The following is a 16,395-nucleotide window of genomic DNA, read 5'->3' on the forward strand; positions in this document are numbered from 1 at the left end:
TAAAGTAGAACTTTTAAAGTAACAGACCCTAGTTTTTAAACACTACAACATATTTTTCACTATTAGAGTCATTTTAATAATTAAAATTAGAAGTTACTTATATTTTATCTATTACCCCCGGTATCTATTTTCATACATCCGAAGTGTTTCTGGTCAACCAGGTTTTTGTAATACCCCAAAATATATATTTCATAATTCTAAAATAGTATGTTCGTCTGATCTACACTCAACAAAAAATGTGAGGGAACTCTAATAAGAATTTACACTTGCCAAAATTGTAAGGTATATTAGCTGTGGGAAATGGTTATATGATAATAGTTAATTAACTGGGCAAACATTACAACTGGTAGTTCAGTATTACAGTAGGTTTTATGACCACCAAAGGTCTTGAAAGACGATTGGGGTCAGAAGTGAAATTTGAAAGTTGACATTTTTTTATCAGTAAATCGCAAATTCAAACAATAAAAATGACTAAAAACAAAACAATAACAACTGTATGATCAACAGAATGAAAAAGATTGACAGAAATAATGTTCCACAGTGATTATTTGACCTTCCTTGAAATTATCAAAATCAAGAATGACACCTCACACGTGTACGAAGCAACTGCGTGATGCATGTGCAAACTATGGAATGTGTTTCGGTGTGTTGATAAACAGACCTGAACATTCTTTACTAGGATGTCTGTGACCAAAACGTATGTTCGGTCTAATAGTTGGTATTAACATTAATATTTCAGGTTCCTCTACTTTTTTTGAAAAGTATATTTGTAGACATTATATTCCTGTTTAAACCTCACAGTCTTAAGTTTCACTCTATTAAACCTTTATCCCAATGTGTTACAGCTTTGTAGATTAACCAAACTTAGGGTCAATTTTCACAGGCTAAAATTTTTTACAGCTTTGTAGATTAACCAAACTTAGGGTAAATTTTCACAGGCTAAAATGTGTTACAGCTTTGTAGATTAACCAAACTTAGGGTCAATTTTCACAGGCTAAAAACTAGGGTCTGCACCTTTCAGTGTTTTTTCTTTGGGTAGTTTGTATTCAAAATCAATATTATTTTGTACCCCAAATTCTGTTCTAAAGGGTAATGACAAAAACACAAATATGGTGTTAAAACACAGGCGTTAAAAGTAAAAAAATAATTATAATTTTGTTTTTTAAATATGACTTACTAAACTGGTTTTAGGGTTTGTAAAGTTTTCTATCTAAATAGTTGTTTAAACTTTATTGTTGATGAAAATGCTTCTGAATTGTGAAGAAAAACGTTAATAATTAATTAACTACAAGCAGCCAGCAGAAAATCTGATGTTGATTGCACAAACCTTGCATGAGAAAATAAACCTCAGGGAATTTCAAGTATATCAGAATTAGGGGTATTGACAAATTTACAGGAGAATCCGAGAAATCCATTCAGGAACATTTGTGGCCTTTGGCCACATGTCATTGGTGCCCCCCCAACTTGATTTTCTGGATCCACCTCAGATTATATCCACTCACCCAAGGTCATGAACAGTAACACGGAAAAATATCCGCCCGGTCCCCCCTTCCCCTAACCCTAACCTTAACTCCAACCCTAACCCCAACCCTAGCCATAACCCCAGCCATAACCCCAACCCCAACCCCAACCCTAACCCTCAACCCTAACTAAAAATAATGGAGGGGACCGGGCGGATATTATACCAACATCTAACCCACTGTCCTGGACAGACAGCGCAGATAGCTGAGGTGTGTGCCCAGGACAGCGTGCTTGAACCTTAATTGATTATAAGCACAGAAATCAGTTAAGATGATGATTGAGGGTATGGGTCCCCTACCCTGCTGATCTGCCTCCTCAGAAAAAGTACCCAATAAACATACCACTAAAATATGATGCACGCCACATCCTACCCACTACCACCCCTATCCTGGAAAAGTTCCAGCAAACAACACTGACAAAATTGTTTTCATGATACACTCCCGAAGGTTTTTTCTTCTTCAATAACGTCCTTACAACCACACATGAACTTTATCTTACCAGAGTTTCCTCCCCCTTTGCTCCTGTCACTTCAGACTTCTTGATCTTGTATTCTTTGGACTGGCCCGACCCTCGGGAACCTTTCACGGGAGATTTTGTTTCAGTTTTGTTTCCATTCACCGTTTGATTTACATCATTTTTCTTGTCTTCTTCTTGCCAGCTTTCGCAGCAATCATCCGTTAAAGGATCGTTGTTCTAAAAAATATATACATAGGCCTAAACTAACATATAGATACTGAATAATCCACACATACACTATCATTCACGAAGTTGGGTTTTTTAAATCATTAAAAGTATATATTTATAACACATAAATAGGCTAACCCATTAGTGTAGGTCACGTACGAAAGACTGACTATACGGTAATGCTGAAAATGGGACAGTGATATTAGTTAGAACGAAGAAGAAAAAACCTTCTGTCAAACCTTATTTTTTGCACTCTGGAACTCTGGGTTCCCCACTTCCCCCATTCCCAGCACTCGTCTTTACCACTGACAGAAAACTATCACGTTCCCCAAATGGTTTCTTGCCTGTCAAAACATCCAAGAGCAAGCCGAAATGTTCAACTTAGCAGACGACACACATGGCACGTGCTATACAGCCAGCGCGGGATAATATTAACCAAATGTAATATAATGATGGAGAGTAAATATGTAACGTAACTGGTCCAGTTTCGTCTGGGACCAAAATATTGTTTCGCACCATTGCTGATAACAATACCATTCATATCACTTGGGAACTCATCAGGTTACATTAGTAATTACACAGCTTCAGCAAATAGCTTTACTTGTTATCACTGGTTTAGGATTGGGTTCCAAAGGCAGAACGTTTAATTCGTTTTGGGCATTCTAATTAATGCATCTGAATTCTATTATTCTAAATAATTAATAAAGCAAAGTTTAAAAGGGGTTACAGTACCATATGTAGGCCTAGCCTACGTTAATTAATACCACTACAGGCCCGTAGGAACGACTTTGGGAGTGTGTAGGGGGCACTGACGGATCGGGTACAAACTCTATATCAGGTTTTGGTTACAATGACAAACATTAATATGTAAAAAATAAAAGGGCTCACATGTCGGGGGGGGCAGCCCCCCCCCCCCCCCCCAGTTCCTATGTAACATTCTGACCGTGGAGATGGCAAACTATGAATTTAGAGGGTGGAAGAAAGAACCAGCAGCGACAATGCATACTATCTAAGATCTTTGCAATTATTTCTTTATATAGTCGTCCAAGATTAAAATCGTATATAAATATACGGGATTTCCCACATTAGTATTTTCTTTCGACTAACACAAATGCTGCCCTTTCGGATAGGGGTGTCGGATTTCTTCTTGTATCGTTTGTACTAGTCTCCAACATATTAGTTTCATGGTATGAATAAACTCGAAAAGGAACAAACATGAGTCTGTAGCGTGGTGTGGCGTATCATTTAGGAAAACGTGTAGGCCTATACATACTTTAGACACTGTAGGCCCCTACTTGAGACAATTTGGCTGTCTAAAGTTGACAGTTTTGTTAAAAAATTTTTTTTAACTAAGCGCGCTCTAGTACCGTTTTCACACATAAAAATACACACAGTAAATAAATAAATAAATAATTAAATACCCCCCCCCCCCCCACAAACAGCAACAGCAGAACTAAAACACAAAGCCAATTCCGTGGGGTGTTTTATTTTGACAAAAGTGGAAGGTCCCAGGCCCGTACGCAGAAATTTATATTGGGGGTGCGTAATCGATGGCCCATAGGGCCGGAGTTATTAAGGGGGGCCGGGGGCATGCCCCACCGAAAATGTTTTAATATGGAATGCAGGAGGTGCATTTTTCTGCATTCTGGGAAGTAAATTTGACTAATTTTTTTATATTTTTTTACACATCCACGGACGGACCTCGGCAGACTATGGGGGGTGCGTACGCACCCCTCGCACCCTCCCCCCACCTGCGTACGGGCCTGGGTCCACTGGTTCGTAATAAACGTCTAGTTAAACAAAAAAGTTAAACAATGTATAATCGAAATGATACCCTATCTAACTGGATTGAGATACATGTCCAGTTCTAACTGGACTGATATACATGTTCAGTTTGAAGACTAAATACTCGTTTGACGTCTGGTCCAGCTAAACCATCGGTGATATTCAAAGCATGCTCTGCTGGATTAAGGTCTGCTGATTTGGTAGATCATTCTATATGCAGTTGATGTTGTTAACCTGCAGAACATCATTCACGATACTAGTTCGAATTGAAAGGAAAATGTAGTGGGTTTCTCCTGACCGTGTCACAGCGACCAAATGTTTGACATCCAATAGCCGGTAATTTATTAATTAATCAATGTGCTCTAGTAGTGTCGTTAACTTAAAACAAAAACCTTTAAACTTTAACGACGTGGACGGACATTGTCATTAGTGAAGATGAAGAAACAAATATGTCGTTTTGTTTAACGACACCCCTGGAGCAGATTGATTTAATCATAGGCTCTCGGATATCCACCATTTGATAATTTTGACATAGTCTTAGAGAGGCAACCCGCACATTGTTCCATTAGTAGCAACAGATCCTTTATATGCACCATCCCACAGACAGGATATGCCAGTAGTGGTGCACTGGCTGGAACGAGAAATAGCCCAATTTCCCCACCGACGGGAATTGATCCCAGATGACATCGCAACAAGCGAGCGCTTTACTACTGGGCTACGTCCCCCCCCCCCCCCCCCTCCCCCGCCGTAATGATCAAATTAGGGCCATGTAACTGCTATATGGGTTGTCTGTCCAGGACAGTGGGTTAGTTGTTAGTAGTTAGTGAGAGAGAAGAGTGTTTAGTGGTCTTACACCTACCCACTGAGTCGTTAAAACTCGATCTTGGTTAGAGCCGGTACCAGGCTGCGAACCCTATACCTATCAGCCTTATGACCGATGGTTTAACCTCGACATCATCGAGGCCGGTTTATTATTGTCTAATTGGGTAAAGGGAGGTCATCGCTGATCTGAGAATATAGTTAGGAGTTGTCTCCCTTCCCTAAAAGTTCCACAGGCAGCCATTTTGAGAGTACCTGACCGGCCTCGGTGGCGCGTTGATTAAGTCATTGGACTAAAGGCTGGTAGGTACAGGGTTCGCAACCCAATACTGGCTCCAACCCAGAGCAAGTTCTTACGGGCTCATTAGGTAGGCAGTGTTTCTGTCAGAAAGAAATTTTTGGGTATGGCGCTATGAAATCGAATGCATCCACAGTCAACATGGAGTATAGGGGGCTTCCCCTAGAATGAAAATGGGTCAAGTTTAGGGTTAGGGTTAAGAAAATCATACAGTAATGATAAGAGTAATTAATTTTGTGAAAAAGTTGACTAGAAAAATTTAATTTGAATATGGCGCCATACCCGTTTTACCCTCTGGAAGAAACCCTGGTAGGTGTAAGGCCATTACACCCTCTTCTCTCTTACTAACCAACTAACAACTAACCCACTGTCCTGGACAGACAGCCCAAATAGCTGAAGTGTGTATCCAGGACAGCGTGCTTGAACCTTAATTGGATATAAGCACGAAAATAAGTTGAAATGAAATGAAAGTACATGTGATGTTTTGTAATCAGCCATGACATTGACAACTGAAAACGTAAGCTAATTTTTCATTGTTTTAAAGTGTTACTCTTGTTACTTAAAGTGTTACTTTTACGTCACAAAACATGTAGTCTGCTTTATAATATTATCTCAAAATCTAAACACCAGTTATTTGTGAAAAAGTGTTTTTGTATTTGCTGTGTCCCGAATGTGGAGGTTTTTTCATTATACTTACTGTATAGAAATTTTAATTTCTTTTGCAGAAAATTAAATGTTCATAAGATTTTAAGTATGTTAGAAGATGTCTGAGACTTTGAGGAAGGTTCAGTCTACATTAAACGACTTATGAGGACAGTGTGATGATGAAGTATCTTCATGTCAGTGACAATAGACATGTTCAATCGGATGACAAGATTAGTAAAGTCCGTCCCCTTCTGAGCATGCTCAATAAAACATTTCTGCATTACTTTGAGTTTCTTAAGACTCAGACGATGAGTACATATGAGTCCATGGTGCCTTACTACGGGCGGCATAGTACAATTTAACAAAGCAGTTTATACGTGGTAAACCCATCCGTTTTGGTTATAACTGTTCTGAAATTTGAGCCTTACCAAGGCATGGGAGGATCTAGATTGGCAACTCGTTTCATTTCACATTTGACAATCTTTGAGAATCTTTTCACATCTCTGAAGTTCGTGGACTGCTTCACTGTAGATGTAGCATGGACTGGAACTATACGTGACAACCGGATTGAAGATTGTCCTCTGAAATGTGTCACCGAGGCAGCTTTGATTACGCGACTGATACTAAGGCCTGGCTTGTGGTCGTGAGGTCGAATGACAACAGCCTCGTGAATGTGGTGTCAAACAAAGTTGGAATCCATCCCATGCAGAAAACGAGAGGGAAAACGAGTGGACATCGAACAACCGTTCCTCATAAAGCACTACAACAAGACGATGGGTGGAGTCGATCGCATGGACCAAAATGTTGAGAAGTACCGCATAGTCCGGTCAAAAACATGGTGGTGGCCATTGTTTTCTTACTGCGTGGATATGTGCGTGCAACAGGCGTGGCATCTGTACCGTGCTGTACAACAAGCCATCCTTTGCTGGAGTATTACTCGCTCGGGCTCCACGTCATGCTATTCCAGGCCACCCAAGAGGATTTGCTTAATCTGCCAATCGAGTTCTAGATCAGATTCGGTTCGACCGACTGGATCACCTTGTTCAGCCATGGGCCACACAGCTCAAATGTGCTTCTTGCAGAATGAAGGGTTGATTGTATTGATTAAAACTGCTTTATTCTGAATTGTTTAGTCTTGATTATCATTGTGAATATTGAAATAACCCCAACCGACTCGGGACCACGATCTCCTATTTATTTACAAAATCAACTTTTCCCATAAAATAATAAAAAATAAGTCCACTAGTGTATGAAGCGGGGGCAGCAGTGCCAGCGATGGTTTATATATGTGTGTGTTCCCTCCCCCTCCACACATTTTGGTACCTTCCTACGCCACTGATAACTATCTGATATGTTCATGTTACACTAAAAGTAATATACATTCAATAATTTTGATTGAAACAAAATGGGTTCCAAATGGGCATTTTCATATGTCCGTGAGTGTCCGCCACACGTCATCGGACTCCGTTTTTTTGCCTTTCTTTCCATATATACATCATCCGTCATATGTCATAGGCCTACGTCATCCATCAATATGAAAACACTTTCCATATACGATTTCAGCGACAGACGGACTATTCTAAAGGCACTGCAAAAATTGGGGGTAAGCTCGAGGTAACTGGTCGTTCCTAACTATTATTGATCGGCGTATGAGCAGGCTATGTTTCAGTGATCGTGTGTTCTGCACTCACGTGCATGTTTTTTTTGTGTTTCGTGTTTATTGCGTACGTTGCCCGTGCTGTGTGTAGAAATACTTGGCCAATGGCTGTTGACTTTGGGTTAGGTTGGGGTGTAAAAGGGGAGTGTGTTTTCTGTTTGCGCCCGAATTCCTCAATCAAACTTGCGCACCTTTTCTCTTTTGGCATAATTCTTGCTCCATTCAAAATTGCATAGCACCAGTACCCCCCCCCCCCCCCCCTCGCCTCCGCCTGCTACGGCCTTGCTCTGAATGTGCACGTAAAGCCCTATGACCTGACCTGAGGCCTTATTCACAAAGCACACTTAGCTGTTTACGCGCACCCGTAAAGTACACGTAAACTTGCGGCAGGTTCTAGATCTCCCGCAACAGATTGCGTGCACTTATTTGGGACACAATGGCGGCAATTTTTATTATACATCAGGCGATAAATAGGCGAGCTATCCGTCGTCAGCGAATATTTCGCGACCGTTTTAACCCACTGGATAGGTACGATGACCTAGAACTGCTAAAAAGATTCCGAATGCCTCGACATGTTATTCTACAAGTGATAAGACTTGATTGAAGGTGACTTGGTGCACCCAACACAAAGATCACGAGCTATACCCGCCCACTGCAACTGCTTTGTGCATTGAGATATTTTGCAACGGGAAATTTCCAACAAGTGGATGCAGACTTGTATGGTATCAGCCAGCCATCAGTTTCAAGAATTGTGACACGAGTGGCAAATGCACTTGAACAAAAATCTTCTCAAATAATTGTATTTCCAAAAAATCGTCAACCTCAAGATGTTTTTATCAAAATGGACAAAGGATTCCAAATGTCTTGGGATGTTTAGATGGAAGTCTTGTGCCAATAAAAATGCCATCTTACAATGAAGACGCATATGTATGCCGCAAGTTTTATCATGCGATCAATGTTCAAGGAATATGTTCCCATGACATGAAGTTTACTAACATCGTTGCCCGTTGGCCAGGCTGCACCCATGATGCTTTCATGTGGGAAAATTGCAATTTAAATGCTGCATTCAAAAATGGCTTTTGTGGTGATGATGCTCATCTTTTGGCTGACAGTGCCTACCCTCTGCGCCCTTGGATTTTAACCCCAGACAGAGGCTGAAGTACGTTACAATTCCCATCAACGCAGGACCCGACAAAAAATTGAATCAACATTTGGTCACTGGAAGATGAGATGGTTGTGTCTTCATAAATTTGGTAAGTAAATATTTTTTATTTATTTAAATATATTAAATTACAACTATGAGAAATAAAATTATTTAGAATTTTTAAATTGACTTATACTGTTTTAACCAAGCAATCCATGCCAATAATAAGTTTTGTTCATATTTAAATACTGTATAATATGATTGCTTAATTTTACATCCCTCTATTATATTATTTTCGCAGGGGGAGCCATGACTCTTCGACCTGAACTATGTTGTAAAATAATAATTGGAACTGCGGTCTTGCACAATATTTGTGAATAAAATGGTGTACCTATTCCACAAGATGTACCACAAAACGAAGATGATAACCCGGATGGAGACATAAACCCACCACAAATGCAAGATGAAATGAATGGTGTAATGAAAAGGGCCTCAGTTATTAGAGAACATTTCTCAGTGCAGTAGTAATATGTTAAATATAAATATGTATTGTAAAAAAAACAATGTTGAAACGTCAAAGATTTTATTGATTTGTTACGCCAGTATGTCATCATTTGTTTTGTTCACCTTGCAACAATTTTTCAAGGAAAAGCACGCCCTTCTCCAGTGACGTTGCTAACCTTTCTTCAACTTTTAGCCGTTTAGCCGCTATGTCTAACCTCTTTCTCTCAATATCAATAAGTTCAGTATTAATTTCTGATAGACTGGCTGATTCACTTGGAATAAGTGATTTGGTCTTGTTGATTTTGTTCTCCTTGTGTAAGGCTGAGGGTTCAATGGAGTCGATTGTAGACGCATTTAATTCTGAGGTACTTGGCATAATAGTTTCTTCATTATTTTCTGCTGCATACGGAAACGATTCTAGTTCTTTAATGGTACTTGTAGTATGGGCTGTTTCTCTCTCTACAGCTGACTTGCTAACTGTATCACTGGGTGTGTCCTTTGTGATCGTCTGAAAAACAATTTGAAAACATTAATAAAGTATTGTTAAAAATATTTGTGTTACATACGTTTTATTAAGTGTTCGAGATGAAATAAACAAAAACGTTAAAGTGTGTTTGTTTTAACATCTCTAGTGCAGATTGTTTTATCAATCATCGGCTATTTTGACAGGTATCCGAAGAATTCCGCTACATTTTACCATCAGTGGCAATGGATCATTTGCAGTGCCATATTAACCCATGGCAAGGCCCCTAGGCTTCGAGCTTCTTTGGGCCCTTCGACATCCCCCTCCCCCTTTCAGATAAATGGTTGCATGGACCTCATGCTTTTGGTGGGCCCCTGCTCTTGGTGGGCCCCTAGGCTTCAGCCTAGTCAGCCTTGTTGATAACACGGCATTTGAATGCATTTTCCCATATGCAGGACAATACATGCCACCGTATTTGATATGCCAATTGAGGGGCAGCGGGTGGGATGGAAAATAGCCCGTAACATTTTGTGGTCCATCGAACGGATTCGATCCTTCGAGCGACGCACCTCAGGCGAGCGCTCAACCGACTGAGATGGATCCTCCCCCATGAAACAAACAGTCAACCTATGAAACCTATACTGATTTTCGATGATTCACGATGTTTTAGGAGAGTAAACTCATAAAGACTTATTAAAATTTAACCTATACATTCTTTACACTGACTTGTACATACAAACACAACCACTCTCCCCCCCCCCCCCCCTTTGTGTGTGTCGCTTACACACATACATGTATACACACATACATACACCAATACATACACAAAAAGAAAGAAAGAAAGAAAGAAAGAAGTGTTTTATTTAACGACGGAATCAACACATTTTATTTACGATTATATTGGCGTCTCACATATGGTAAAGGACCACAAAGATCTAGAGAAGGAAACCCGTTGTCGCCACACGATGGGCTACTCTTTTCGATACGCAGCAAGGGATCTTTTATATGCACTTTTCCAGACAGAATAGTACATACCACTGCCTTTGTTGTACCAGTCGTGGTGCACTGGTTGGAACGGAAAAAAGACCAGTGTTAGACACCCGCCGAGGAGGATCGATCCTGCGACCTCAGCACCTCAAGCGAGCGCTCTATCGACTGAGCTAGATCCCGCTCCCACATACATACACAAATACATACATACACACAAACACAAACATACACATACATACATACATACATACATACACACACATACATACACACAGACACACACACATACATACATCACATACATACATACATCACACACATATATAAACGTCATAGTTATGTTGTTTAGTTTATTTTTACTTGTTTATTATTTATAAGACGTTATATTTATAATATCAATTGTGACCACACCACACCTCGTTATTTGGGAAAATTGTAACTAAAAGTAAAGTGTGTTTTATTTAACGACGCCTCTAGAGCACATTGATTTTCATCTTATCATCGGCTATTGGACGTCAAACATAATATGGTCATTCAAACATATGTATTTTAGAGGAAACCCGCTGCCGCCACATAGGCTTCTCTTTTCGATAAAGCAGCAAGGGATCTTTTATATGCACCATCCCATAGACAGGATAGTACATACCAAGGCCTTTGTTACACCAGTTGTGGAGCACTGGCTGGAACGAGAAAATTGTAACTAAAAACATAAAAAGAATTACCTTTGTGGATTTGGATGAGGTTGTGCTAGAGTCGTTAGGTCTGTCTGCTGTATGGGTATCCACACCACCTTCTATGCCAAACACCCTGGCAATTCCTAAGAGGCCAATGACACGTTGGTCAGCGTTTGTAAGATCGGCAGCCTGGCGGGGCGTGTTGCCAGTTTTGGAATATACTTGTTTTTCCTTATTAGCTTTTTTCTTAACTTTAGATTTCATATCTTCCCACTTTTTTAAAATTTCATCCACTGTTCGTAGACATGGCCAGGTGAAGTCGCGTTTATTTTTCTACATATTTCTTGCCACGCTTCTTGTTTTTTCTTGAGTGTAACAATGTCACTAAATTTGCCACTAATTACCTCATAGTCTTTCTCGATTAACTCCAAGAGACGTTTAATTTCATGTACTGTGAAATTTTGTTTCCGTTTCTTCTTGGGTGGTTCTTCAGACATATTTGATTGTGTTATGAATGTAACATTATGGTTAGACGCACGTGCAAAACCCACGTGCATGACCGATGCGTGTTCGTATCGTGCGAATTCGATAAGTGAACTCAGGTGTGCTTTGTGAATACCACTTAACGCAAATCTGACGTGTACGTAACTACATCGTAAGTGGTTACTTGCGTGTGCGCAACGCAAATATTTACGAACGCTTTGTGAATAAGGCCTCTGACCTGTTTGGTGAATGTTTATATTCTGGTTGGAGTTTGTTGTAATAATTGTTAAATATGAATTTTCAATGTAAACACTGTGAGATAAATAAGTAGTAACTGTTTATTTTGTTTGTTGTCTTTGTTAATCTAATCTTAATCAATGAACTTAATGAACCCAGTCGGTTTCATATGACTTGATCCCGGAGAATTCCAGGTCCTTCACCGAACGTCATCCGCAAAAACTCATCGAGTTACCGTTGCGTTTTAAAAAACGTTTGACGAACACTTTGGGACATATCGAAAGGATAGGTCTACAATAAGTTTAGCAAGTGAACGGATGATCGATGACGCCCAGAATCATATGGAAAGCCATATACATGCATTAAAATAACCCGTCAGTCCGTGAAATCGTAGGCTATATATATGGAAAGTGTTTTTACGTAGTAGCCTACGACAAATGTCACATATCGAACAGACAAGTTGGATGACGGATGACGTACATGTGGAAAGCCACCCTATGAATCCATGTGTATGCATTGTGCGCGTGATTCGTGGTGGCGTGCGTTTTGAAACGATCGGAGGAGTTCGGGAATTAACGTGTTACGCATCATGCCTTGCGTAGGCTACATATGGAAGCGCTTCAATCGATTTCTGTATAAACTACGCACTACGTACACGTGGAAGGAACTGTTTTAGGGACGGTCCATAAATATCGATGTGCTTCACAATCCGAACAATGTTCGGAAGGGGGGGGGGGGGAGCGGGTAAAAGCCATGTTCGGATTGCTTTTCAGGTAAAACATCGGTCCATCGTAGGTCAATGTTTCGTACACATTATATCAATGTTTTTATGTTAGGATTAAGGGGGGGGGGGAGGGAGGGGGTCAAACCCAATCCTAACATTGTTAGGATTATGAAGACCATTGACATTTATGGACCGTCCCTTATTTAACATTTTTTATTTAGGCCTACTATTATATGGCGTCGAACATATGGTTAAGGACCACACAGATATTGAGGAAATCCTGTCGCCACTTCATGGACTATTTTCGATTAGCAGCGAGGGATATTTTATGTGCACCATCCCACAAACAGGATAGTACATACTACGGCCTTTGCTACACCAGTTGTAGAGCACTGACTGTAACGAGAAATGACCCAGTGGGACCACTGATGGGAATCGATCCTAGATCGATCGCGAAACCGGCGAGCGCTGTACCACTGACATTAAAAAAAGAAAGAAAAAAAGAAGAAGCTTAAAGTGTTCGATCGGCTTCTAGAATTATCAGGGCTTCTAGAATTTTTACAAAATTCACTAGCCATGGGATCGGTGATTTTAAAAAATGTACTAGTGACGATTAAAAATTCACTAGCCCTACTTTACTTTAAGTTAATACAATTTTACTAATGTTAGTAAAAATCGGATGCCCCCTAAGGGAGGGAGATGATATAGCTTTAAAACGCTAACATTTGGGGTGGGATGGGGGCAGGATATTCATATTTACAAAATAGACTTAACTGCAGCATTTGACAAAAACAAATTCACTAACCGCCTGGCATGGCAATAGTAGCTATTCAGGGGTTTCCCCAGGGCAATTAGGCGTAGCGGCCCGACACGCCTTGGTCCGTAAAGTAAGCGCTTTGACGGCGTGGAAGCGCCTTAAATCAATTGCCGCTACGCCTTGATTTGAAGTGCTTTAGAAAAACAATTTTCACAAGTACGAGCGTGGCAGTCGACTACCTCTTGCTAAGAACTTGTATACCAGTATATCAAGCACACCTAATTACTATGACAGGTAAAACACTTCCTAAATACCTAACAATGGACCAGTCGTCTGCTCACAACTGGAGTTTAGTAATTTTACCACATCTACTGGGACCTCTAATCCGTCAGAAAGGCGCTTACGTGTAACGGGATTCCCGTGCCGAGCAATCAAGCTTCAAGGCCGATCAAAGAAGATGTCCATTGACAGGATCAACTGTACCATTTAACTGAATAAACGATAGGTGATGCACTTTTTAAAAGTACAGTTAAGTTGGCAATCAATCATTTCTATCCTAACACCCCCCTTCCCAAAACTCCCACACACTGAAAACATCCAAGGCTCGCGCTGTCAGTAGCCATATTAGCCATTGGCTAATTAAAAATTATTTGTAAAAAAAAACGGCTAATAAAATGTGCATGGCTAAACCATTTTCTATCTTCTGATATGAACAAAAACGGTTACATAATCTATCCGACAGCTCAAACATAATAATAATACCAAATATTCAATTAGCGTAATAGCGATCTCGCGACCGGTAACGGGAAAATCCAGAATACAGCGTAGGCGTTGTGATGTTTGTTTATTTTAATAATCACTGTTATTAATTTTAACGGCATGCATTCGACATGTATGACAACAGTGTGACGGTAATTCAAGGTCTGGAAGATCTGTAACTTTGAACGCCTTTGAACCAAGGTAACAAATCGACAATGCGTGTCAATTTGAATACGAATCCAGGACATTTGCCCCCCAGTCCAAAAATGGATAGGTGGACATTTGCTCCCCAGTCGAAATGATGGCTAGGACATTTGCCCCCCAGTAGAAATGTTGACTGGGACATTTGCCCCCCAGTAGAAATGTTGGCTAGGACATTTGCCCCCCAGTATAAAAATAACCCTAACCCACAACTTAAATTACTAACCCTAACCCTAACCCTAACCCTAACCCTAACCCTAACCCATGTGCTTTCTAATGTGCTTTTTCAACATGTGCTAAAAATGAAAATAAAGTTGTTCACAATATTTAATGTCCTAGCCATCATTTCAACTGGGGGGGGGGGGGGCAAATGTCCACCTATCCATTTTTGGACTGGGGGGCAAATGTCCGTATTCCGAACTGCCAGTTCAGAGCCGAAAGACATGTAGGCTATCCCAAGAGCTGTGTTCAGCTAGATCGAGTGAAAACAAAACGTTCGCTACACTGGTTTGTGCGCTTCACGTTAAACCAAATGGACACGACGGACACCAATCAAATAGTTCGCGAACGTTTGGAAGAAAGACATGTAGGCTATCCCAAGAGCTGTGTTCAGCTAGATCGAGTGAAAACAAACACCTAACTGTTTTTGTGTTATACTGAAGCGCCTTAAAAAAATCCCGGGGAAAGGCATGCTATTTACTAGCTCAATATTGAATATCACTAGCCGTGGGAGTGGGGTTACCAAAATCTAGAAGCCCCGAGAATACCTTTACAATATTTTGACATTGGGCAATGCGCAATGCCGTTGGTGGAATGCGGTGCTTTGGAAAATAAGGACGAAAATACTAGTACAGAACAAAACGAAAAAGGAACCAGCGATCGAAGTTCTTAAGTTTAGTTGCGACAAGAATAAGTTAATGTAACTATATTTAACATGCATTTCGCAGATGGTGGTTTAATAATCAATTACACTGGGGCACTTTGTTACTGAACATCTATTTGACGAGTTCCAGTTGCCGAAGATTTTCTAGAGAAATCGTGCTGCAATGCCAAAGGTTCCATTGTACCAAATCAATTCCTGTTACCGATAATGTTAACGTTACGGTTTACTAACAAAACCGATGTAAGCAGTGTATTAGCATATCTGTGCAGTACACTAATTAAAAAAAAGTGGCACTTCCGAACGGTCCAGCATACATGTTAATACTATGGCTAACCTAAGCCAGAATGAACTGAATGCTGGAACGCTCGGAAGTCTTGTCAAAGTGGCACCTCACAGTGATAGAAATAAGCAGAATTTTTCAATTCTCGGAACCGAACATACGAGTACTTCGACCCTGGCCGCCATTGTTTGTCAAGTGACGCGGTGAAGCTTTTCCTTAGTTACCTATGGTTTGATAGTGAAATGAGGCAACTTTAGTCGATCATTTACAGCAATTAACGGCCAAGATGCCTACAAAATGTTTCGCAGTTGGTTGCATAGATCATAATATGATGTTAAAAAAAATTGTTTTATAAATTTTAAAAACATGAGACCAGACGCCGCTTCTGGGTAGATGCACTAAAATGTGACAAACCTGATGGAACGCCATGGCTTCCCACACAGAATGTGACTGTTGAGTTTAATGTTATTGCTTGTCGACACTAACCGATGTTAATAGCAGCCAAAATGGTTAAAGCAAGTGCAGTGGTAAAATTTCCACATTATACTATAAATAAAATACACAATTCCATCGACATGAAAAAAACGAAATGGATGCATCCAGTTCTTGAATAAAGAGTATACTCATTTTATCATCAAATTTGTGTGGTCTTCATTTTTCATTTAATCTAATTTTATAGTAACTTGGACATTCTCTATATTTTTATTTATTTTGCCATACTTTGGCTACTACATCTTATTTATTATGAAGCCCAGGTGTGTTAGTAGCAGTGGCAGTTTGGAATTGATTGCGCAAATGCGTGTTCATGATATAGCGGTTTTGACCATGTGTTGTAACACGTGGACGTCCACGATGTGGCAAGTTGTTAGTGCTTCCTGTCGTTCGAA

At 40.2% G+C, this 16,395-nt stretch overlaps 1 protein-coding gene across 1 annotated transcript in view; it reads left to right on the forward strand.

Moving 5' to 3' along the window:
- Nucleotides 1-15,213: 15,213 nt before the first annotated feature.
- The window catches only part of LOC121380688 (DNA polymerase subunit gamma-1-like), a 52,419-nt gene continuing 51,237 nt past the window's right edge, over nucleotides 15,214-16,395 (forward strand). The window contains 1 exon segment of the mRNA XM_041509634.1: nucleotides 15,214-15,400. The gene's annotated coding sequence lies outside the window, so the exon portion shown is untranslated.

Source organism: Gigantopelta aegis, chromosome 9 (genome assembly GCF_016097555.1).
Source record: "Gigantopelta aegis isolate Gae_Host chromosome 9, Gae_host_genome, whole genome shotgun sequence".
Classification (NCBI taxonomy): domain Eukaryota; kingdom Metazoa; phylum Mollusca; class Gastropoda; order Neomphalida; family Peltospiridae; genus Gigantopelta; species Gigantopelta aegis.